The sequence below is a fragment of the Elephantulus edwardii genome, unplaced genomic scaffold (genome assembly GCF_000299155.1).
Source record: "Elephantulus edwardii isolate Elephantulus edwardi_28Jun2011 unplaced genomic scaffold, EleEdw1.0 scaffold00014, whole genome shotgun sequence".
NCBI classification, from domain to species: domain Eukaryota; kingdom Metazoa; phylum Chordata; class Mammalia; order Macroscelidea; family Macroscelididae; genus Elephantulus; species Elephantulus edwardii.
The window spans coordinates 8450268-8474914 of NW_006399764.1; the positions used below are offsets into that span (position 1 = coordinate 8450268).

Sequence of the window (24647 nt, forward strand, 5' to 3'; positions counted from 1 at the left end):
ATGTCAGAAGAGACTTCGGAACTTATGCTTGAAAGAGTAACTAAAGTGGACAGCCAAGACCTCGTCCACCCTGAGACCACAGGCCCTCCGCACAGTCACCTCCACCTGGTCACACTCGCCACCTCCAGTTCACCATGGATGAAGATATCGTTGCACTTCTGGTCAACAACGCTCTGGCATATGCAAGGCCAACTTCACAGGTGACATCGTTCCCCCCTCTTCCCTTCCATCATGGGATGCCTTGGCAACAGGGCTGTGATGGTGAGCATAGGCCAGAAGGAACTTTATGTGAGTAATGGAGCCAATAGCAAGAGAGGCCCTTGACCCTCAAGTACTCCATTGAGCATAGCACTATCACCAATTCGGATGACAGGGAGAAGATCTGACACCATACCTTCTACAGAAAACTGCATGTGGGGCCTGAAGAGCCCCCTGTACTGATGACAGAGGCCTCCTTGAACCCCAAGGCTAATTTGTAGACTATGCCCCCAGATCATGTTCAAGACTATCAACACCCTTCCATGTACAGTACCATCTATGCCATGCTGTCCCTGTAAGCCTCTGGCTGCACCACCTCCATCATGATGGAGTCCAGCGACCAGGCCACCAACACTGTGTCTACCTACGCCTTCCCCAATGCCAGTCTGCTTCTCAGGTAGATCCTTACCAAGCAAGACTACAGCTTCACCAGCGCAGCTTGTGATAAATCATGTGTAACATCAAGGAGAAACCCTGTTACATTGCCAGAGATGCCCATTGGTGGCCTCCTTATCTTCCTTGGAGAAAAGCTATGAGCTGCCTCCTAACACTAACCTCTAGCACAGGTCATCACCATGAGCAATGAGCATTTTCTCTGCTCCAGATGGTCTTCCAGCCATCCTTCTTACAGCATCCATGAAATTACCTTCAACTCCATCATGAAGTGTTGAGATGGTAATGTCAGCAAGGATATCTATGCCAACACAGTACTATTTGGAGGGACCACCGCAACCAGGCATCACAGACAGTATGCAAAAGGAGATCACAGCACTGGTCCCAGGACAATAAAGATCAAGATCATCGCTCCCCCTGAGCACAATACTCTATGTGGATCGACACCTCCATCCTGGCCTCCCTGTCCACCTTCCAGCTGATGTCGACCAGCAAGCAAGAGTACTACAAGTCTGGTCTCTCCATCGTCCACCACAAATGCTTCTAGGTGAACCGTACTTGTGTCACATCCTTTCTTGAGACAAAAAAAAAACCTAACTTATGCAGAGAGAAGTCCAAAAACAAACCACAAATGAGATGAGATTGGCATAGGTTTTTCATTACTTTTGTTTGTTTCTCTTTTTTTATTTTGTGCTTGACTCAGGATTTAAAAACTGGAATAGTGAGGGTGACAGCAGTTGATGTGGAGCAACAACCATCCTCTCCTCCAACCACACAGTTCTCCAGTGTAGCCCAGGACTTTGAACATTTTTCTTTCTTTTTATTAACTAGTCCTTCCAAATAATCTCAACGTGGAGATATGACAAAAAGCTCCAAGAAATCTCTGGTGGCCTAGTGGCAAGAAGCTGCACTGCAATCCCAGACTCACGCAATTCAAATCTACCAGATGCTCTGCTGGAGAAGGAGGTGCAATCTCCTCCTGTATCAATCAGATCCGATTTGACAGTGCATACACACACACACACACACACACAAAAAAAAAAATTATTTAAAAAGGAGCAGCTCTTGAATTTCCAGAAGCCTCCCCCTTCCCTCTAAGGGAAAGTGTCCAGTTGCCCTACCGTGGGTCCATATGCAGACAGGAGGTGATAGATAGCATTAGTTGTTGTTGTCATGTGCCATCAAATAACCTGTGACTCATATTGACCCTGTGTACAACAATCCTGAACCCAGCTCTATTCTGTACCAATCATATTGTCTCTGACACGCCTATCCCCATTACTGCAGTCTCTGAATTAATCCATCTCATCAAGGGTTTTCTTCCCCTGCACTGTCCTTCCACCCTCCCAAGCATGATGTCCCTCTCCAAGGACTTGTCCCTACTTGCAACATGTCCAAAGTATGTCAGACGAAGCTTCAGAATCCTTGTCTCCCAGGAGCAGCCTGGTTTAACCCTCTCTAGGATGAACTTGTTATGCATCAGAGAGTTGGACAATGACCAAGGAGGATAGAAGGAGAATTGATGCCTTTGAGCTGTGGTGCTGGAAAAGAGTATTGAGAATACCATGGACTGCTAGGAAAACAAACAGATTTGTCCTGGAAAGGGTTAAACTGGGTGGTTCCTTGGAGGCAAGAATTCTGAGGCTCCGTCTAACATACTTTGGACATGTTGTGAGGAGAGACCGGTCCTTAGAGAGGGACATCATGCTTGGGAGGGTGGAGGGACGGTGCAGGAGAGGAAGGCCCTCTATGAGGTGGACTGATTCAGTGACTGGGATAATTGGGATGGGAGTGTTGGAGACAGTGTGATTGGCACAGGACAGAGCGGAGTTTAGGGCTGTTGTACATAGGGTCGCTATGAGTCGCAAGCGACTCGACAGCACATAACAAGAACAACAACAACAAAGGATGAAGTTGTTTGTTCTCTTAGCAGTCCATGATATATTCAGTACTCTTCTCCAGGATCACAGCTCAAAGGCATCAATTCTCCTTTTGTCATCCCTAGTTATTGTCCAGCCCTCTGATGTATAGCAAGTAACTGCAATTACTATGGCCTATATCAGGTACACCTTAGTCTCCAGACTGACATTGTTGCTCTTCAGTTCTTTGGAGAGGTCTCTAACAGCAGACTTTCCTAATGCAATTCATCTTTTAATTTCCTGGCTGCTGGTGCCAAGAGTGTTGTTTGTGGAGCCAAGCAAACTAAAGCTTTTAACAATCTCAATCTCTTCACCATCTATCATGATTCTGCCAATCAGCCCAGTGGTGAGAATCTTTGTTTTCTTGATATTGAGTTAAATCCAATCGAAGAGAGCAGTCCTTGACCTTCTGCAGCAAGTTCTTCAGATCCTCCTCAGTTTCCACAAGCAGGGTTGTGTCATCTGTATAATGCAGATTGTTAGTAAGTCTTTCTGCCACATTTCTCCACATTCAGCCCAGCCTCTTGGATAATCTGTTCTGCATATAAGTGGAAAAGGTATGGAAATAGGACACATCCCTGGCATACACCCTTCCCAATTCTGAATCATGTATTATTTCCTTGCTCTGTTCTGATAACTGCCTCATTGTCCAAGTATAGGTTTTGTATAAGCACAATCAAGTGTTCTTGGATTCCCATTTTTCTCAGAGGTAACATTGCTATTGTATAAATTATGTAATTAAAAATTATTTCAAAAAACCACATGCCTTAAACCTGTTCTTTAAGTTTAGTTTTTGTTTTCAGTAGTTAGCCATTGGAGGCCCTACTTTTTGGGGGTCTCTGTCGCTTCCCTCAATTCTAGGAATATGCATGCTTTGGTCGCCCTGGGGTTGTTGGGATGAGGAGGCAACCAAGGCTTTGACCTGTATACCCTGGCATGAGATCAGTTGGATAAAAGTGCTCATCTTAAAAGAAAAAAAAGCTCTAAAGTCTTAAAAGAAAAAAAGTAACTAAAGTAAAAGGATGAAATGACGATGTAAAAGAGTTTAATAGAAGGGTGGCTCAAGAAGGAAAAAAAAATTATAATGAAATGTTGAAATACTTGGAATGATAAAACCAAAACAGAAGAACTAAAGAAGAAAGTTGAAGCCTCTACCTGAAATATTGAAAGATTCTAAGAACAAAATATTGAATGACTCAAGAAGCATCCAAAGAAGATTGAAGTAATGTACAATCATTGTTCAAGAATAATTAATTGGTCAATATTCAAATATTTAAGGAGATATCATTTGGTCAAAACCTGAAGATTTGAAGTAAAAAGTCCAAGACGCACTGAAAGTATTGGGCGGGGGAGAAGAGTCCAGGAATGGAAGTAATAACAATTGATATATTTCAACAAATTAATGTAACGCAGAAGCAAACACTTGTCTGTGCCAAGCAGTTTGCAAGACAGGTCCTTGGCCATCCATCTTAAAGAGACCCCTATTTGTAACTGCCTAAAAGGAGAGCAGTACAACAAATTAAAGAACTTCTTGAACAATGTTATTAATATGACCCACAAATATACTTTATTTAGCTGAAGTGAATTTTAAAACTTTATAGAAGTACATCAACAGAAACTTAAGCCAGATGAAGAAGACAGGGAGCAAAGTATATCATTACTGATATCGGAAAGGTCTTGAGTAAAAGCAAAGAATCCCGGGAAGATATTTATTTATGTGTGCTTCACTGGCCATGCAAAGACATTGAACAGTGTGGATTTTAGTTAATTATTAAAACCATTGCCAAGCCTGGAAACTCCAGAACACTTCATTGTGCTCCTGTGTAATCTGTGCAAAGACCAAGCTCTGGAGTGGTGTGGGATCAGAAAGAACGTGTATCTGGGTTTTATCTTTTCATCAGCCTTACTCACTTTGTTGAACAACACAGCATCAGGCTTGATGAGCTAGTCCTTGACAACCTGTGATGATACGCAGATTTCATCATTTTGCCTGATCATGTTGTTGTTGTTGTTGTTGTTGTTAAGTGCCATCGAGTCGTAGGTGACTCATAGTGACCCTAAGAATGAAAGTCCTCGGCACTTGCGTGACTTTCACTCTTTCTCCAGGTTCATGGGGTTTCCGGAGGTAAGCTATTATGGAAGCGGATGCCACTCTTGCTTCAGAGCTTGTTTCAACTGGGGAGCGCCACCAAACACTGTCCACTGTGGGTAACCATTATTGCATTTGGCACATCAGTGTCACAGTGTTCAGCTTCACAGTGACCACAAGTTACCTCTGTATGGCAAGTGGACACACCAGGGCTATACAACCTAGAAGACTGAACAAAAACAATGATCATAGTGAAGAAAATTTGAAGGACTCATTGAGTAAGATTAGAGACTATAGCTTCAGGATAGATTATACCTCAACAAAAAGGAGATAAACATCTTCACAACTGTATATTAAAAAAGATATTTTTCAGTTGGTATATTTATGTGAAAGTTCAAAAACCTTCATCTCTAACAAGACCATTTTAAGAAATTACGTTTGTGATTTACTCATTGCCAGAAGTTTTGACTGGAATGTGTACAGTGTATACGTTTTGCATACTATTTCACAATGAATTTCCATAGTATTTTAATTTATATTAAATTTACCTACTAGCATATATTTACACATGTAATGACATCTTTTCATTTATAATTCTAAAATTAGAGTTGTAGTTGTTAGGAGCCTTCGAGTCAAACACAACTCATAAGATAGCCCATGAAAACAGATCTGAAATGTGTCCTGTCCTGTGCCATCTTCACAATCCCTGACTCACTTGAGCCCATTGTGGAAGTCACTGTGTCAATGCGCCTGGTTGAAGGTCTTCCTCTCTTTTGCTGTCCCCACCTCCTTTCCAAGCACTTTCCAAGCATGACATCCTTCTCCAATAAATAGCCTTTTCTAGCTATTCACAATGTATGTGAGATGAAGCTTTACCATCCTTGTTTCCAAGAAGCCTTCTGGCTGCATCTTCTCCAATCCAATAGTAGTGACATCTAGACTATGAGTATGATAAATAACTATGTGCTGAATTGTTGGATGTCTTTTGTTCAGCTCATAGTGACCCCAAGTGACTGAGTAGAACTCGTCCATAGAGATTTCTAAGCTGTAATCTTTAAATTAATACCTCAAATCATTTCTCTGACAAAAGATACCAATACTAAAACTTCCAACATTTGAGAGGATACCTGAAACTTATGCCACTCAAACACTAAGTATTTTTGTTATGTATTTTAAAGTTCTATTTCAGTGGAGGGGAAGAGGGCCCATATGCTATTCCCCTAAAGGAATAATTTCACTTATGTGAATCATGTCTTCAAATATCTAATTATATTTATGTAAATAAGATACATTTCTTTTCTAAATTGCTTTCATTTCCCCACATCATCAAAGATAATTTATATTAAATACTTGGGTAGGCACACTTAGAACACCAAAGAACTGTGCTAAAAAAACTAACTTGTGTCTTCAAACATAAAGCCATCAAAAGAAACAAAACATTCCAAATCTAAGCTATTTCTGCAAACACATTTCAAGCAATTAAGAAATGAAAACTGGCAGTTTGTTTTTATTATGCTTTAAGAACATCCAGAGACTTGGTAACACAGTAGTTAAAAAAGGTTAGCCACTATCTGAACCCATCAGATGCTCTGAATGAGAAATGTGTGTCAGCCTGTTTCTGCAAGGATTTGTTGTTCTGATTACAAGCAGTTCCGGTCTCTCTTTCCAAGGTTACTTTGACTTGGAATCTACTTAGTGGCAATGGATTTGGGCCTTTTAAGCTTGTGATTGTTTTACTTTTCTTCTCTCTTCAGTGGCTATTTTGGGAAGTTGTCACAGAAAAAAATAACAGAAAAGGGTAAGTTGATTAAGAGCAAAAATACCTAAGAAAAATGGGAGACTTGAAAAGTCAAGACTCAAAAAGAGTGAGGATCAAAAATTATGTTTAGCAATGGAAAAAGAACAAGAAAACTCTCTATGAAAAAGGAAAAAAGTAAAGAGTAAGGAGCAATTATTGTTGTTTAGAAGAAATAGTAAGATGCTTGGGAATTCAAAAAGAAGCAGGACATTCCCACAATGGAATTTCATACCACCAAAAAGGAAGAAAAGAGCAAACAATAAATACAATACAGATTAATTTTATAATGACGTTTATAATATTGAGTAAGAGTCTACAGACAAAAAAAATCTATACTGCATGATTTTGTTTATATAAAACTCCAAAGCATCAAGAACTAGGTACTCTGGTGGTACAGTTTGCCATTACAACTAAAGTGTAGTGTCCAAACCCAGGTGACTGGACAGAGGCAATGGTGACTGGGAAGGACTCTATCCAGAGTCCTGGAAATCCCCCCAGATTCTACTTTGTGAGCTGGGTAGTAAATTGGTGGGGTTTTTTTTGTTCTAATTCATTTGGCTATACATTTATATTTTGTGTACCTCATCCAAAGTACAGCAAACCAATTAGTATTAAGGAAAAAAGCAAAGGAAGCAACAAAATCATGGCAACAACCAAAGTCTAACACTGACTCTAGTAATACAGTTCAAACATTAATACTAACTCATTTACAAAATGCACATACCTGATCTTCTCAGATACTTCCTGTGCATATGAAAGTTGCACTTGATTGTGCTCATGTGAAATCTGTACTTGGACCTGGAAGCAGTCCTCAGAACAGAGCAAGGAAACACTGCATGTTTCAAAATCAGGAAAGGTTTGCATCAGGTATGCATCCTGTCTCCATACTTTTTCAATCTGTATGCAGCATCATTTTGGAGGCTGGGCTTTATGAGGAGAAATGAGACATCAGGATTGGAAGAAGACTTATCAATAACTTGCAATATGCAGCTGACACACTCTTGCTTGCCAAAACTGAGGAGTACCTAAAGTGTTTGCTGCAGAAGCTCAAGGACTGTAGTCTGCAATATGGACAGAAACTCAACATCAAGAAGACAAAGAACTCACCACAGCAAGACAAAGGTAAACAACCCAATTGCAAAATGGGCACAGGATATGGACACTTCACCAAAGAAGACATTCAGATGGCAAACACATGAAGAAATGTTCAAAATTACTAGCTCTAAGAGAGATGCTAATCAAAACAACTATTAGATATCATTTCACCACAGTAAGAATAGCAAAATTTAACAGAATAGCAAACAACAAATGTTGGCTAGGTTGTAGAGAAATTGGAGCCCTCATTCACTGCTGGTGGGAGTGTAAAACAGTGCAACCACTCTGGAAGGTGATATGGTGCTTTCTCAAAAAGTTGGAAATAGAAATTTGACTCAGCAACTCCACTACTGGGAGTATATCTTAAAGAAACCAGAACTGCCACCCAACCAGATATATGCATACCCATCTTTACTGCTACACTACTCAAAATAGAAGAGTTAGAAACAACCCAAGTGACCATCAACAAACGAATGGATAGAGAAACTGTGGTATATTCACACAATGGAATATTATGCCTCTTCGAAAACCAAGGAACTCATAAAATATAAAATGGGTGATCATGGAGGACATTATACTGAGTGAAATATCTCAGCCACAAAAGGACAAATACTGCATAATGGCACTTTTATAAAACAGGACTGACATTGGATTTGGGGGGAAATAAAGAAAAGTGGGGCTAAATAATGTACGCTACATTAAAACAGATGAGGGAGAAAAGTGTTTAAAAGGGATATATGTTTAGATATTATTAGCATGATAAGAGCCCAGAATAAGAGCTGCATAGTAAAGTGGACTATGGGGCAGGGAAATTGTATAACAATGATTTTTCTTTCTTTTCAAAGAGAAAAGTGAACTAGGGAGAGGGGTGGGCAGGGAGGAAAATGTGCAACAATGAATGAATGGAAATTCAAGTTCTCTATAAACTTTTATTGAAACCTCTAAATTTTTTAAAAGCCATAATATCTTAGTGTTTTCTATAACACTTTAAGAGATCTATTGTTATTATTTTTAGGTGCCAAAGATTCAAGTAAGACCCACAGCATCCCTATGAACAACAGGTCTGAACCCTGTCCTATTCTGTGCCATCCTCATACTTCCTGTCACACTTCCCGACACACTACAGCCTATTGTGGCATCCCCTGTATTTATCTACCTTGTTAAGGGTCTTCCTCTCCTTCACCAACCCTCTGCCTTTCCAAGCATAATGTCCCTCTCAAAGGAATAGCCTCTCCTACCAACATGCTTGAAGTAGGTGAAACAAAGCTTTATCATGTTTGCCTCCAGGGAGCCCTCTGGCTGCACTTTTTCCAAGGCACGTTGTTGTTGTTGTTGTTATGTGCCGTCGAGTCGCCTGCGACTCATAGCAACCCTATGTACAACAGCCCTAAACTCCGCTCTGTCCTGCGCCAATCGCACTGTCTCTGATACTCCCATCCCAATTATCCCAGTCACTGAATCAATCCACCTCATAGAGGGCCTTCCTCTCCTGCGCCGTCCCTCTACCCTCCCAAGCATGATGTCCCTCTCCAAGGACCGGTCTCTCCTCACTACATGTCCGAAGTAAGTTAGACGGAGCCTCAGAATCCTTGCCTCCAAGGAGCCACCCGGTTTAACCCTCTCCAGGACAAATCTATTTGTTTTCCTAGCAGTCCAAGGCATAGTTGTTGATTTTTTTGGCAGTCCATTGGATATTCAGTACTCTTCTCCAACACCACAGCTCAGAGCCATCAATTCTTCTTCTGTCACCCTTATTCAATGTTCAGCTCCCAGATACATAGCAAGTGATCAATAATTGGATAGATAACTTGCTGAGATCAGAAAGAGATCTATTAGGATAGAATATAGAGTGTGAATAAAACATCTATTTGAAATTTAGCAATCCATGTCAATTCAGCTTTATTTGGCCTTTTTCTAATTCAATACTTATTTATCAATGTAGCATGTATTATATGTTACTAAAGGTTAAAAAAGGGACATGGGTTGATTTTTACCATTTCTTTAGTTTCATTTTTCTGCATGATTTAAACTCATTAAAATGAGCAGTGTTACATTTACAAAAATCAATAAAGTAATTTTTCTTTTAAAAATGAACAGGAAAGAGAAAAAACAAGAAGGCATTTAATTTTTTCAATGAGGCAATTTTGAGCTCAAAAAACAAAACCAGTGTTGTAATTTAATTATTTCTCAGACAGAAGATTTTCTTTGCACTTGGGTAGACTTCAACACTAAATTCCTGCTATGCTGTCCCGTCTGAAAATGCTTTGATTTTGCAAACAGAATTTAACATTCTGAATAATCCTTCTCTGTGAAATTACTGACTTGGCTGCTGAACCGACAGAAGAGATGAGATCCAGACTTGGAGGCAGAGGAACTGATGAAGGTTTGAGACTGCAAATTATTATATTATAAGAAGCATGCAGACATACTTTTCCTTACTTTTACAAAGCCAACCTTTACCTTTTTCCCTACTGTTTAAACCTGTACCCATTTCTGTTGAGTTAGAGAACTCCTTTCTTGTTTTTTCTAGAAGGTTGATGTTTGCAAATACTTTCTTATATATGTGGGTGTAAAAGCCTTCAGCTAGCAAAGCCATGCTTAAAAAAAACTGTAGACCTGGATATGCTTCCAGACGTTGGTAGGTGAAGGGGAGTAAAGTGATGGGAAAATTTCAATGGAGATTTGAAAAGATGGGATGGCAATAGGCCTAGAACAATGGTAATTATTTCTATAAATATAACACTTATGAGAAAAATATAAAGTCTATGAATGATTGTATAAAACAAAAAGATGTATAAGAATGACGGTATATAAACCAATAAAAAGATGTTAAAAATATCTCCATATAGACTACTGCTTAACATTCTGCTCCCCAATCTCTAGAATTTCTAGTACTTTACCTGAATTCCCTAAGGTAACAAACCTGTCACATTTTGATTTGTCTTTTGTTTTTGTGAAACTCTACAGGAGACATCTCTCTTTTCAGAATACTTGCTCAACATAAAAAAAATTTGCGTCTTTGCTCTGTAGACATGTTGTTGGTTTTGTTGGTCACCGTTGAGTCGACTTAGACCCACAATAACCACATATAAAAGAACAGAACTTCCCATTAGGGTTTTCTTAGCTGTAAGGTTTATTAAAGCAGATAATCAGGTCTTTATCTTGCAAAGGAGTAGGCAGAATAATATCCACCCCGTCCTAAAATGCCATGTTCTAATGTCTGGAACCAGTAAATGTACAGGGAACATTGAAACAAAAGTCTGCTGTGGAGTCACAACCAATGACCTTCCGCTGGGCTTCCAAAACTATAAATCACTTGGGAGAAGATTGTCCATCAAATCTCCAGAAAAGGCCTTTGGGTTAGTGGGGTAACTGCCTTCAGACTATCCATTCTTGTTGTTGTTGTTGTTGTGTTTCATTAAGTCAGAAACAACCCATAGCTGACCCTCCAGTGGGTTTTCAGTGGGAGTTACTAGCACGGGAGGCGACTGCCCAACATTCTCCTATGGAGAGTTCCCTATTATATTACATGGCAAAAAGGAATTAGAGTTGCAGGGAGAATGAAAATTACTAATCAGCTGTTCTTGAAAGGGGAAGATTACCTTGCATTATTCAGATGGGTCCGATGGATTCATAAAATTCTTAGAATTGGAAGATGAAGACCCAAGTGGCTATTGCTGCTGTGAAGTTGAGCTAAGGAATGCCCTGGCCTCTAGTAACTGCAAAAGAACAGGGACCCGACTCTCCCCTTGTGCCTCCAGGAAATAACGCAGACCTGCTGACACCTTTAGTTTATTCCAGTGAGACCTACTTTGAACATCTGTCCTCTAGAACTATAAGATAATAAATTTGTATTGTGTTAAGCCACTCAGTTTGTAGTAACTTTTTTATTGCAGCAACAGAAATAAAATGCAGTAAACAAAAGATAGACAACATGGCACAACTTACCTCTCTGGACCAAGCCTCTAGGTGTCCATGAATACAGGGCAGCCCTAGGCAAAACAAAGCATCTGTCTTGGGCAATTTGCTGCATGTCAGCATCTTATTTGCTCCTCTGGGTAGCTCAGCTGCATAGAACTCACAGAATTTCAAAGATGAAAGAAATAGGATTCTCCGGATACCTGCACTACGCTGTCTTTTCAGCACCTCGCAAGTAATCCATGTTTCACCTACCATGTTAGTCATTTCCAAGTGCTAGGTTGTAAGTGGGACAAGTGTAATGAGAAACTGTACCGTATTTAAAACAAAACAAACACAAGTTTGGGTGTCTCAATGTAGAAAAAAGGCAAGAAGTCTTTATCCAAATGATAGAAACACACACACACACTCTCTCTCTCTCTCTCTCTCTCTCTCTCTCTCTCTCTCTCTCTCTCTCTCGCTTGCCAAAACTGAGGAGTGCTTAAAGTGTTTGCTGCAGAAGCTCAAGGACTGTAGTCTGCAATATGGACAGAAGCTCAACATCAAGAAGACAAAGAACTCACCACAGCAAGACAAAGGTAAACCACCCAATTGCAAAATGGGCACAGGATATGGACAGTTTACCAAAGAAGACATTCAGATGGCGAACACATGAAGAAATGTTCAAAATCACTAGCTGGTTACAAGACAAATTTGTCTAAGCCCTTTTGAGCTAACTGAAGGTCTACCTGCAGTAGAACCATTTATTTGACTCAATTTAAAATGAAGATTAAAAAAATGAAGGTCAAAATAACTCTGGGATTATTGCTTGGTATTTCCAGTTTTAACTCAAAAGATTAGTCCTAGGTACTCTAAAGCAGAAAACTTTGCAGATGGCACAGCCAAGTTAAAATGCTTCTTGGATTCCTTCATCTGCAAAGAGGAGGTTTGGATTGAAATGCATTTACACTCTTTTTAGTTCCTCTAAGTTTAGTAGTGTGAAAAGATAGGAAACTGTGGAGCCAGAGGACATAGCTATTGATACCTACTCCATTATTTTCTATTGACATTGAATTAATTTCTTAGATTACCTGGGCTTTAGAGAGGATGAGGATGGTACAGGAGAGGTCTGTTGTTGTAGGGTCACTATGAGTCATAGCCAACTCCGTGGCACCCAGCAATGTGTTAATCTCAACTTTTTTATCTGCGAGATGAAACTAATAAATAGCATCTACTCTGGAAGGTTTTAGTAATAATTAGCAGAGATGTATAGAAATTTCTTGGCAATCCTTAAAATTGACCTTATTAGCAAATGTTATCACCTCAGAACCCAATGTTATAACCCAATTAGAGTGTTCTAATCATATATTGTTCTTAAGGAAAGTTTGCTATGTATTATTGAGTCAATCACAGCCCATAGCTATTTATAACACAGAATTATCCCATAGAGTTTCTAGCCTATAAACTCTGTGAGAGAGATCACCAAGTCTTCTCTCCCATGAAGTCTTGTTGTGTGTTTTTATTTTTGTTGTTGTTATAAACTACCCAGTCGAATTCTACTCATAGCTGACCCTCCAGTAGGTTTTTAAGGAAGTCAATCACATGGAAAGAGAATGCGCCCATCTTTTTACCACAAAGAAGCAAGAGGACTCAAACACTTGCCTTGTTGTTATTGTTAGGCATTATCAAGTTCACTACAACTCTATGAACTACATCTCAGAACCTTGCCCTATTCTGTGCTATCCTCACCTCTGATAGTCTGGAGCCCACTGTTACAGTCACCGTGTTAATCTAGCTTCCTGGGAATCTTCCTCTTTCTCTGACCCTCCACCTTTCCTAGCATGATGTCCCTTTCCAAGGACTGACCCCTCTTGACAACATGCCCTAAGATGGGAGACAAAATTTCACCATCCTTAGCTCCAGGGAGCAAGCTGATAGAACTTCCTCCAAAACAGGCTTTGTCCATAGCATATCTGGCACTCTTCTCCAAAACTACAATTCAAAGACTTTGATTGTTCTTTGGTCTTCCTTATTCCCTGTATAAGTTTCAGGTGCCTAACAAGTCAGTTAAAAGATCAGGTGCTCCTTAATTTTTAAACTGACATCACTGCTCTTTAGCTCTTTGGGGAGGCTCTGGAGAGCAGATTTTTCCAATGCAAGAAGTCTTGATTTCTTGACTGCTGTCACCATGGGTGTTGATTGTGGATCCAAACAAAATTAAATCATTGACAACTTCAATCTTTTCTTCATCTATTATGGCATTGCCTGTTGGCAATTGATGTCTTTGAGTTGTGGTTCTAGAGAATAGTCTTGAACATGCCATGGACTGCCAAGAAAACAAATGTCTGTCTTGGAGAGGGTGAAACAAGTTTCTCCTTGGAGGCTAGGATTTTGACCAGGAGGAACCGATCCTTGGAGAACATCATCATGCTCAGATGGTTGAAGGGACAGCGTAGGAGAGGAAGCCCCCAAATTAGATGGATTGATACAGTAACTAGGGCAATGGGGATAGGTGTGTTGGATTCAGGAAGACTGGCTCAGGACAAACTTCAGAGCTGTTGTACATAGTGTTGCTATGAGTTGCAGACAACTTGATGGCACATAACAACAACAACAACAACAACTTTCAAACACATAAGATACTCTAACCAATTAAATCCTACTAAAGACTTTATTTTAGCACTTCACTTTTTTCCTACCTCATCTTTATTCCATCCTATATGTGTTTTTGACTGAGCCCACATATTCCTCCAAATATATGTTAGAATTCTAACTCTTGTATGTGTTTTTATGGTCAACTGACTGGAAGATCTCTGTCTTTCTTCCCACTCCCAGAAGAGATAATCAGAGGCTAACATGTTGATGTTAGGAGGATCTTGGCAGAAGGCAGAAACTACCAGAAAAATGTCTACGTATGTTTTGTTCGCTACACAAAGGTGTTTGACAGTGTAGATCACAATAAATTACAGCTAACTTTTAACCGAATGGGAATCTCAGAAGACTTAATTATGCTCACATGATACTTGTGCCTAGACCAAGAAACAGTTGTCTAAACAGAGCAAGAGAAGCTGCATAGTTAAAAATCAAGATAGACATGAAGGTGTGTACCCTTTCGGCACATATAATATGTCAATCTATATGATGAACAAATAATTCAAGAATCTAGACTTTAGGGAAAAGAATGTGGCATCAGGGTCAGAGGAAAACACATCCTCAACCTGCATTGTGCAGATGACACAATCTTGCTAAAAATGAGGAAGATATGAAGCACTTGCTGCAGAAAATCTAAGGCTTCAATACAGGTTACATCTTAACAACCAGCAAATAAAAATCCTCACCACCAAGCCAATACACAATGCCATGAAAATTGGAGGAGAAAAGATTGAAGTTGTTAACAGTTTCATCTCACTTAGATACACAATCAACATCCTTGGTACGAGCAGTGAAGAAATTAAAAAAAAAAAAAAGGGAAAACTTTCTGTCAAGCACCTTTCCCGTGTACAAAAGAGCAATGATGTCAGTCAGAAGACTAAGGTATCCCTGGTACAATCTGTAGTCTTTTAAATCACTTTCAATGTACCTAAAGGCTGGACAAAAACATCATCTACATTCTACTTTTATTTTAGTTCTCTCAGCAATTAAATATCTGCAGATATCGTTTGTAAACTTCAAGATAATAGTGACTTACTGGTTCTCAGAAAAGAGATACAGTTTTCTAATATTTTTTAACTAGAGGGGGAAAGTACACGGTTCAAAGTCCCCCAGCTGCTCCGAGGGATGAAGATGGGCCATCTACTCCTATGCACTTAACTGCCTCTGAAAACCTGCCAGAGGATGAGTTACGGGTCAGTTCTGAATCAATGGTACACAACAAAAAAGAAGTGGAAAGTAATTATCGGGTTCTTACCAGTTTATTTACATTTCATGAAAGAAAAACAGACATTAGCTACATTATACTGAGAAAAAGGAAATAAACAGAGTAAGAGACTCACCGAGGATCACACACTGGGATAGGGCTGATTTGTCCACAACCAACTTTCTTTCCACTGTATCAAACAAAATAGTAGAGATCAGTCTGTAAGAACTACCCAAAATTCACTCATAAGCAGCTAACTTACTGCTGAAGTTGTGGTTCTTGAAACCAACTCCTGTAAATTACCTAATATTCTTTACATTTTAAGCTTTTCAAAGACCACACTCTGCCTAATATAGATTTATCACAATTGATGCCTGTTGATCAGTCATGATATGCCACGTCAAAATGAATCTTAGATTTGACCTTCTGCTGAGAATTTACATTTCCAACATAGATAATGCTGTTGCAGCTCTTGTATGCCGTTGAATCAGAGCTGAATCATAGATGAGCATAATGCAGGTTTTTAGAGGCTGTAAGTCGCACGAGAGAAGAGTGATCATCTTTCTTCCATGGAACAGCTGATAGATTTGAACTGCCTGCCTTTGAGGTGGTAGCACAGTTCCTTACCCACTAGGCCATCAGAGCTCCCAACCGCAGATATGTTGTTGTTATTATGTGCCATCGAGTTGCCTGTAGCTCATAGCGACCCCATGTACAACAGCTCAGAAGCCTGCCCTGTCCTGAGCCAGTCTCACTGACTCTGACAATGGTAGCCCCATTGCAGCCATTACTGTAACAACCCATCTCAACTGGGGTCTTCTTCTCCTGCTTTGTCCCTCCACCCTTCTAAGCATCATGCCTTCTCCAAGGATCAGTCCCTCCTGGCTCCATACCCGAAGTATGTGAGATGGAGCTTCAAATTCCTAGCCTCCAGGGAGAAACTTGATTTCATCATCTCCAAGACAGACTTATTTTCTTGGCAGTCCATGGTGTGTTCAAGACTCTTCTCTAGCACTCCAACTCAAAAATATCAATTTTTATTCTGCCATCCTTAGTCATTGTTCAGCTCTCTTATGCATAGAAAATAATTGCAAAGACCATGGCCTGGGTCAGGCGTACCTTAGTCTCTAGATGTACATTGTTGTTTCTCTGTACTCTGGAGAGGTCCCTAACAGCAGATTTTCCTAGTATAATCCATCTTTTGATTTCCTGACTGCTGGTGCCAAGAGTGCTGATTGTGGAGCCGAGCTAGCAGTAACTGTTAACAACCTCAATCTCTTCTCCATCAACCATGGTGCTGCTAATTGGCCAGTGATGAGAAGCTTTGTCTTCCTGATGTTGAGCTTCAATCCATACTGAAAACTACAGTCTTTGACCTTCTGCAGCAAGCACTTTCGGTTCTCCTCAGTTTCAGCCAAGTTGTGTCATCTACATAACAAAGGTTGTTGATGACTTCCTCCAATCCTGATGCCACATTCCTCCTCATAAAACCCAACCTCCTGAATGATCTGTTCAGCATATAGATCAAAAGGATGTGGAGACAGGACACACCCATGATGCGCTCCTTTCCTGATTTTCAACGATGCAGGGTTTCCTTGCTCTGCTCTGAGGACTGCTTCCTGGTCTGAGGATAGTTTTCACGTGAGCACAATCAAGGGTTCTGGGATTCCCAGTCTCCTCAAGGTTAGCTACAATTTGTTGTGATCCACACAATATCTTTGCATATATATTGATCAAAATCTATAGTGTAACAATATCTTTAGATGGTTTTATGTGTATCTGAAAGTGGTGTTAAACATATGAATATGTTTGTCATCCTGTTTAATATTCACAAAATGATATAAGATAAGGTTCTATCTTTATTTTATAGATTAAAATATAGGTTTAATTGGTTGTGGGTCACAGGGCCAAGTGAGTGATAATGTTGGAGCTCAAATAAAATTGTTTGATTCTAAGTATTACTATCACATCTATGACACTACTCTCTTATTGCTTAATGTTTTTTTTTTAATCAGCAGTAAAGTGAGGTCATCATAGTTGTTAGGTGCCATCAGGTTAATTCGAACCATAGTGACACCACATATAACTTTAAGTACTTCTCAGACTCATGTCATTTTCTACAATCATTGCTGTGTTTCAGCCCATTGTTCCAAACACAATGTGATTGAGGGGCTTTCTTATTTTCACTGACCATCTCCTCAGCCATGCATGACGTCCTTCTCTAGGGACACATGTCCCTCCCAGTAACATGTCCTTGTTTGTTGCTGTTGTTTTTAAGGTGCATTCTGGGTGTACTTCTTCCAAGATAGATTTGTGGTAGTGTTTAATGAATGGTTGTGGTTGCACTGAGTGTGGAGCTTGTTTAGAAAACTAAAGAAATTTGTAACAGAAAGGAAGGGGAAAGGTGGCAAAGAAACATCTGGCTTAGTCAAGAAATTGCAAATGAAAAGAGCTACGACACTGACGTGTTTCACTAACATATGTGACCAAGTATGTGGACCCCTAAAGCAGTCACCTTGGAGAGACATATGTGAACTTGAACAATGTCATCATTGCCATACCACATTCTCAGACCTGTTTTCTGTCCGATTATCTTGTGTACGTACCTCATTGCTTTGTTTTGTTTGGTTAACAAAAATGGTGTTATCCTGTTTTTAAGTGATTATTCACTTAATTTACTAGATTTGACTCTGAACAATTTACTGGATAGTTTCCAAAGTCAAATCTACACTCCAGAGAATGTATTTGCTAACATTGCTGGCATTCCTTGAAATTGTGATTCAGATTCTAAAAACTGTAATTCCTAAAGGGCACATTTAAAATTGTTTTGAGTACAGCAGCAAATTGGGGTCATTCATTAACAAAGTGTTTATAGTCTTCTAAGGTAAATATTTTGAATAGTCCAATCTGAATACATTCCAATTTGAATGTGTTCCAATATGTTTGCTGAAAATAAAAGCAAAAAGTAATTTTGTTGTGAATGGAAAGGAAAAAAGATATTTGAATTAGATAATCTTTAGGTTCAGGCCATTCTAGAATAATCATGGACCTTCCATAAAAGGGTATTCAGTTGTAGTGCTTCCTAAAATAAATTTTAAAATTAATACAATCTTCACAGTCTTGATTCAATTATTTGAGTGAATCATTCAGCCCAATACCATTGACTTAATCAAGATTACCTGGAATTCTTCAAAATTACTGGTGTCCAGGGTCTTGTGAATAATCAGGACAGACTTCATTTACGACCACATGGCAGAAGCCATCTGCTAGCCAGGAAAGTTTCAAGTTGCAGAATATTTAAATAAGGCAGAGTCAAGAAATGGAAAGATATGTTGCACTGGACAAATCCACTGTCAAAGACTTCTTTAAAGTGTTAAAGAACAAGGACCTGAGCCTTGAGCCTCACAGATTTAGCTTTCAGTCCTGCCAATTATTGCTCTTCCCTACCTCCTAGTCTTCCAACAAACATGGGCTCTTAAAACGAATTCCTTTGGGAGGGTTAACAGTCCCAAGGTCCGCTCTGTCTCATGCCAGGTTTCTGGTCCTCAGGTTCACCCATGGCTGCTGCCCTAAGTGTAGCTGGCCCAAAAAGCTCTCGTCTCAAAAGGCATGCATGGTATGCTTCCTCCTTCTTTGCTGTTGATGAGATTCTCTCATTCTGTTGCTGGATCCACTCAATTTAAGGATGAGACTAGCTAACTGCCTTTTGGATAGACGATCATGCCCATCCGCATGGCAAAGTCAGTCAATTGCTAGCAAAATAATTTTGAATACACCATTTCACCACAGTCATCAACTCCACCATTTAAAGGCATACATTTCTTTATTCATTGCACAACTTTCCCATGCATATGTTGTTGTTGTTGTTAAGTGCCATCGAGTCACCTGTGGCTCACAGCAACCCTATCTATGTACAATAACTCTGAGTCCTGCTCTATCCTGAGCCAGTCTCATTGACTCTGACACACCTATCTTCATTACCTCAGTTACTGTATCAATCCATCTAATCTTTCTCTCTTGCGCTGCCCCTTTCCCTTTCCAAGCATAATGTCTTTCTCCAAGGACTGGCCTCTCCTGGCCATATTCCCAAACTTTGTGAGATGGAGCTTCAAAATCCTTACCTCCAAAGAGAAGCGTGGTTTCACCCTCTCCAAGACAGACCTGTTTATTCTCTTGGAGGTCCAACGTATGTTCAATACTCTTCTCCAGCACCACAACACAAGGACATTGATTCTTCTTCTGTCCTCCTTAGTCAATGTCCAACTCTCTGGTACATGGCAAGTAATTGTAAAGACCATGGTCTTGATCTGGCACACTTTAGTCCCCACACTGGCAACATTACTCTTTAGTTCTCTATGAGGTCATTGAAAATACCATAGCTTCCATTTTACTCGGCAGCATGGTTTCACATTTTGTATCACAACAACTGTGTTCTTTCAATTTTACCAATGAGGGACAAGTGGTCTATAATAATTAACTGTCCAAAGTCACCCAAACTAAGAGCATTGGAATCCATGCCTATGGAACTCCAAACCTGTTCTCCTATTGGTCAAAATAGTCCAAATAATCTACAAACAGTATTTTCTCAAAGTCTAATATTGGGCTTTCTTTTAAATGGAATTATGCAGGGGGATTTTTAAAATCTTTATTGGATTCTTACAGAAAGATATTGATCTTACATAACAAAACTTGTTATGATACTTCTAAAAGGAAAAAGCCAAGGTCTCCTGGGATTAGCTACTATATCCTGTTAGTTCACAAAAGTTGTCTAGTGTCTCCCAGCATTTAACAACTAGTAATCACTAGAGGAAGAGTTATAGAGAGGCAGTTACTTGTTCTTTAACGTTTACATTTTGGCTTACATATCAAAGTTTGCTTTGATTATGATGTAATTATTGAGGTGTGTCAAAGAAACTATTCTGACCTCTAGTTTGTCCTGCCATATAGCAAGGACTGGGCTTCAACTAAATTAGGGAGCTCAGGTGCTTAGTAGTAAGGAGCTGTGCTGCAATCCCTAAGGCATGCAGCTCAAATCCACCAGCTTCTCTGAAGGAGGAACATCTCCTCCCAGGTGGAGGAGATCCTCCCATATGGATCTAAACTGCTTCTGAAAACCTGCTGGAGGCTCAGCTACAGATCGGTTTTGACTCAATGGTACACAACAGCATAATCATAATAACAAAAATAGAAGATGGAGCATATTATTTTGTTTAGACAGTGAGAATTCTCTTCTCAAAACTGTATGACATCATGATTCAGGTTAGTGTGAAACAAGAAATATTGGTAGAATAAATATTTTGAAGGGTGCTATCTTTTCCAAAACAGCTTTATTTTGGTGCTAATGTGTTCTTACCGCCTAGAAAAATTTCAATTTACATGTAGGTGTGTGATTCTTGCCAGTTCAGTACAACTGTGTCGCATACAAGCCTCAAGTCCTCACTAATGCTGGGTGAGTTGATACGTCTTAATAATTTCCAACTGTGTTAACTTCTCCCAGGTGTATGTAATCTTTGGCTTCACAGGGTTAATACACTTACAGGGGGTTTTATCACATATTAAAACTTTCATTTGTTCAAAGACCAAATTCCTAAATTTATTGCACATTTCTTTCATTTGTTCCTCACTCCCTTCCCCTGACCCCAAAATTATCATGAAAAATCCCATTGTTGCATTAGAGGATTTTCCATTCTTCCTATGTCCCCCCTAACAGATGTGGTTCTAGGTTTGAGGAAAACAACATCAGAGAAAAGTGAATTGCAAAGTATATGTTTTGCAGGTGCCTTAAAAGAATTGAAAAATCAACTAGAAAAAAGAAAACACGACTTTCCCAGCCAGCTAAGGAGCTATTCTTTTTCTAAAAGAAGAAATTTAGTAATATTCAGAGAAAAATTCTTTAGCACGTTGCCCATCTAGATGTTGAGGAAATAGAGGGTTTTAACTGCAAACTTTTATTATTATTGTGTTTCAAAATAAAGATAAAATAACATCACTTTGTCTCCACTGATGACAGTTTTGTAAATGAACTTTTTTTATATGCTCATTATTAAAAAATGTAAGAGAAAAATTGAGGGGAAACCGTTTACAAATGTGCTTGGAAGCATTCTAAACAAAGAATGAATTGTCTTACTAATCGTAGATAATTATATATACCCAGGTCATTATGCAAAAATTGGCATCATGGGAAAATGGAAGTTAATGATATCAGATCACAAATGGTGGATGACTACATCATTACATAAACAAGTTATATTCTTATGTAACTGCCAAATTACACATTATATAACTGGCACACCACCAAGAATCAAGGCCCAGCCAAGCTGACACAGAACCTTAATCACCACACACCCCAGTATTGGTTGTTACTAAAGACATATGTTCTCACTGCACAAGGAAATCAGAGAGTATGTTTTTATTATTGTAAATGCCAGATAGAGAGAAATAGGTGAGTTATATGTTATAGGCATCAGTGGTGCAGTGGTTTAAGCCCCTGCTACTAATTGAAAAGTGGGAGGTTCCAACTCCACAGTCACTTAATGGGAGAGAGATGTGGCAGTTGCTTCCATTCAGATCACAGCTTTGGAGACCCTCCTAAACTCCCCTGACGGGAAGTTTTACTTTGACTTATAAGGTTGCTATGAATCAGATTTGACTTAATAGTGGCCAGTTTAGTTTTGTTATATAGTGTATGTATATTCTTATTCTTATCAGAGTATATCTCTAAGGACTAATTCCAGGTATATTTGATTAAATTTATATTCTTGTTAGTCAACCAATCGATCTCAGTTTATGAATCTAAATTAATTTAGATTTGTTTTAATTTGTACTAATTCCAACAGGTCATCCTCATACCCAAACTCACCTAATTTGAATTCTAAGGGGAAATTAACAGAAGTCTAGTAGTACTTCCAAATAAAAGAATTTTTTAAAATCGTGAAAAGAATTTTTTTTTAAAGAAAGTGTTGTCTTTCATGCCTTAGAGCGTTCCCACAACCACGTGACGTCAGAACTACAGTTTTTCTTAACTGAGCATTTTCAAATTAGACTTCTCCAGGTCTCCCTAAAGTGGTTTCTGCTGGGATCACAAGTGCTTTGAGGAGTGGCTTACAATCTTCGGTAAAGCTCTCTAACGGACCAGAGCAGGCTGCACAACTTACAAGCACACATTTTAACTCATTAATAAATCAAGCCAAACTCCCAAAAAGTAAAGCCATTGAGTTGGTTCCTACTCATGGTCAACCTAGAGTCCAGGGTAGAACTATAGAAAAGGGTTTCCAGCTTTCTCCGTGGGCTTGAACCTACCAATGTTTGAGTAATAATCTTGTTCTTTAACCTCAGTGTCATTAGGTCTCCAGTAAGACGTAGCTGACATTAAAAGGGAGAGGTGGCTCATCAGATAGAAATGTTTCTACTTCTTGTTTGCCTTTCACTACGATGAGGCATCGTGATAGAATTCAAACACATAGTGTCAGACAATCCGTGCTCCATAAACACTAATGAACATAAATAACAGCCAGGCAATTCTGGGGCAATTTGCTCAGGCCACTTGACCAGGTCCTTTGTAACCACAGAGGATATGTGGCATCCTAATACGTTGGAAATGGAAAGTTGAGTGCAAAATAGCAACATATTTGTCCACGAGTGTATAGTACGTCTCCAGCTGGGCACCACCAACAAAATTTGGGGTGGGGGGGGAAAGAAAGAAGGACCCAGAGATGTTTTCAATTGGATGGGGTGGTGGGGAGGCTGCAGAACAAAGGCCCAGCACCCCCATCCCCACAAAGGGGGGATTGGAGGGAGGAGGTCTCCTTGGTTCTTTCTGTCTCCTGAGGCGCAGCTGGGGCCTGCTGTGGAGGGGACAAGGAGGCGGAGTGACCTCGCAGCGCATCTCAGGGGTGGAACTAGAGCAAGTAGCACCGGTCAGGGCAGGACCCCTCGCCCCGCCCGGCTCTCTGGAACCCCAGAACTCGCTCTCGAACCCTGGTGGCCCTTCCCCGAAGTGTCGTGCGCTCACTCAGGGGACGCGGTCTTTCTCCCACTGGCCACGTGCAGTCACCGGGGTGAGGGCTGGTGGCTGGTCTTCTTGCCCCCTCCCACCCACAGTGACCCCAGCCCCTTAGAGGGGGCGCGGTGGCCCCAGGTGGCCCGGGGCGCGGAGTTAGGGTGAGGGTTGCAGCGCAGTTGCAAACTACCAACCCGTTAACATCTCTCTACACTCTCGCTGTTCCACCCACCCCGCTGTATTCGGCCCCTTGTGCCTTCAGTTTCCCATCTCAGGATCGTCGCCTTTTAAAAGTGTTGGCTAGATTCACTGTTCATAATCTACCCAGTTGGAAATGTCTCGATGGTTTTTACTTTTTTTTTTTTTTTGAGCGCTGACTGCAGAATATGCCAGAGGCAGGTTAGGAGTTGAAGGCAGAAAAAGTGTGTGAGTGAATGTGAGTGTGAGAGATTGTGTGTGAGAGAGAGTGTGTGTATGTAAGAGAGAGACAGATTAGGACTTGGAGGGAAGGGGGCTTCCCTCCCTCTCCCGGAGGATAGACAGAATGATACATACTGTCATTAACAGTTTTGACCCACCCAGACCCCACCCTTCGGTTGCATCCATCACAGTCATTGCAAAGGGGCAGCGCTGTCACACGGCTTGCCCTGCTTCTGGGGCTCCCGGGCTGGTTTAATGAGGTGCACCCAGCCGGGGCTATTGTGCAGCGCGCACGAGGAAGGACCGCGAAGCAGCGGAGCTCAGCAGCTGCGCGCAGCGGCCGCACAGCCCAGCCCTCCGGTGGAAGGAAGCCTCGGAAGTGCCTCCTGAACCGACCTATCAGGCACTGGAAGGCTGGCGGGGCTGGAGAACTTAGACGGGGCTCTCTTCTCCTGCAGCTGGGCTGGCTGGAGGCAAGTGCAGGCACGCGGGGTAACCGTGGGGGCGACTGAGGCGGGGGTGGTGATGGTGGTGGCTTGGATCCCTTCCCCCTGCACCCACTCAACTCTCCCCTTTACCTTTTGTTTTGTTCGCTTGGCGTTTCCTACTCCTGTCCCCTCCCGGGTTTGGTCTGAAATTGCGCGCCTGGCTCGGGGGTTGATTGTGCATTTAAATGTAATTCTGATTGGTGAATGTTCTCTTCTTTTTTGTTGTGATTACTAGAGAGACTTTAGCCCTGCCTTCCCAGTTCTGCACCCTGCACAAGCAATTTTGAAAAATTAAGTGCAAAAAGCATGACAAAGCAATATGAGGTTGCCGTGGTAAGTGAACTTTTCAACCAAAAATTACTCTTTCTTCTCCGTGAGCTCGGTTTGGGGGTGGTCTTCAGGGAAATCCGCACACACAAAGGGCTAGTGTTGGGA

At 40.6% G+C, this 24647-nt stretch overlaps 1 pseudogene; it reads left to right on the forward strand.

The window, feature by feature from the left end:
• Nucleotides 1-134: 134 nt before the first annotated feature.
• On the forward strand, nt 135-24236 carry LOC102875719 (annotated as a pseudogene).
• Nucleotides 24237-24647: the final 411 nt, after the last annotated feature.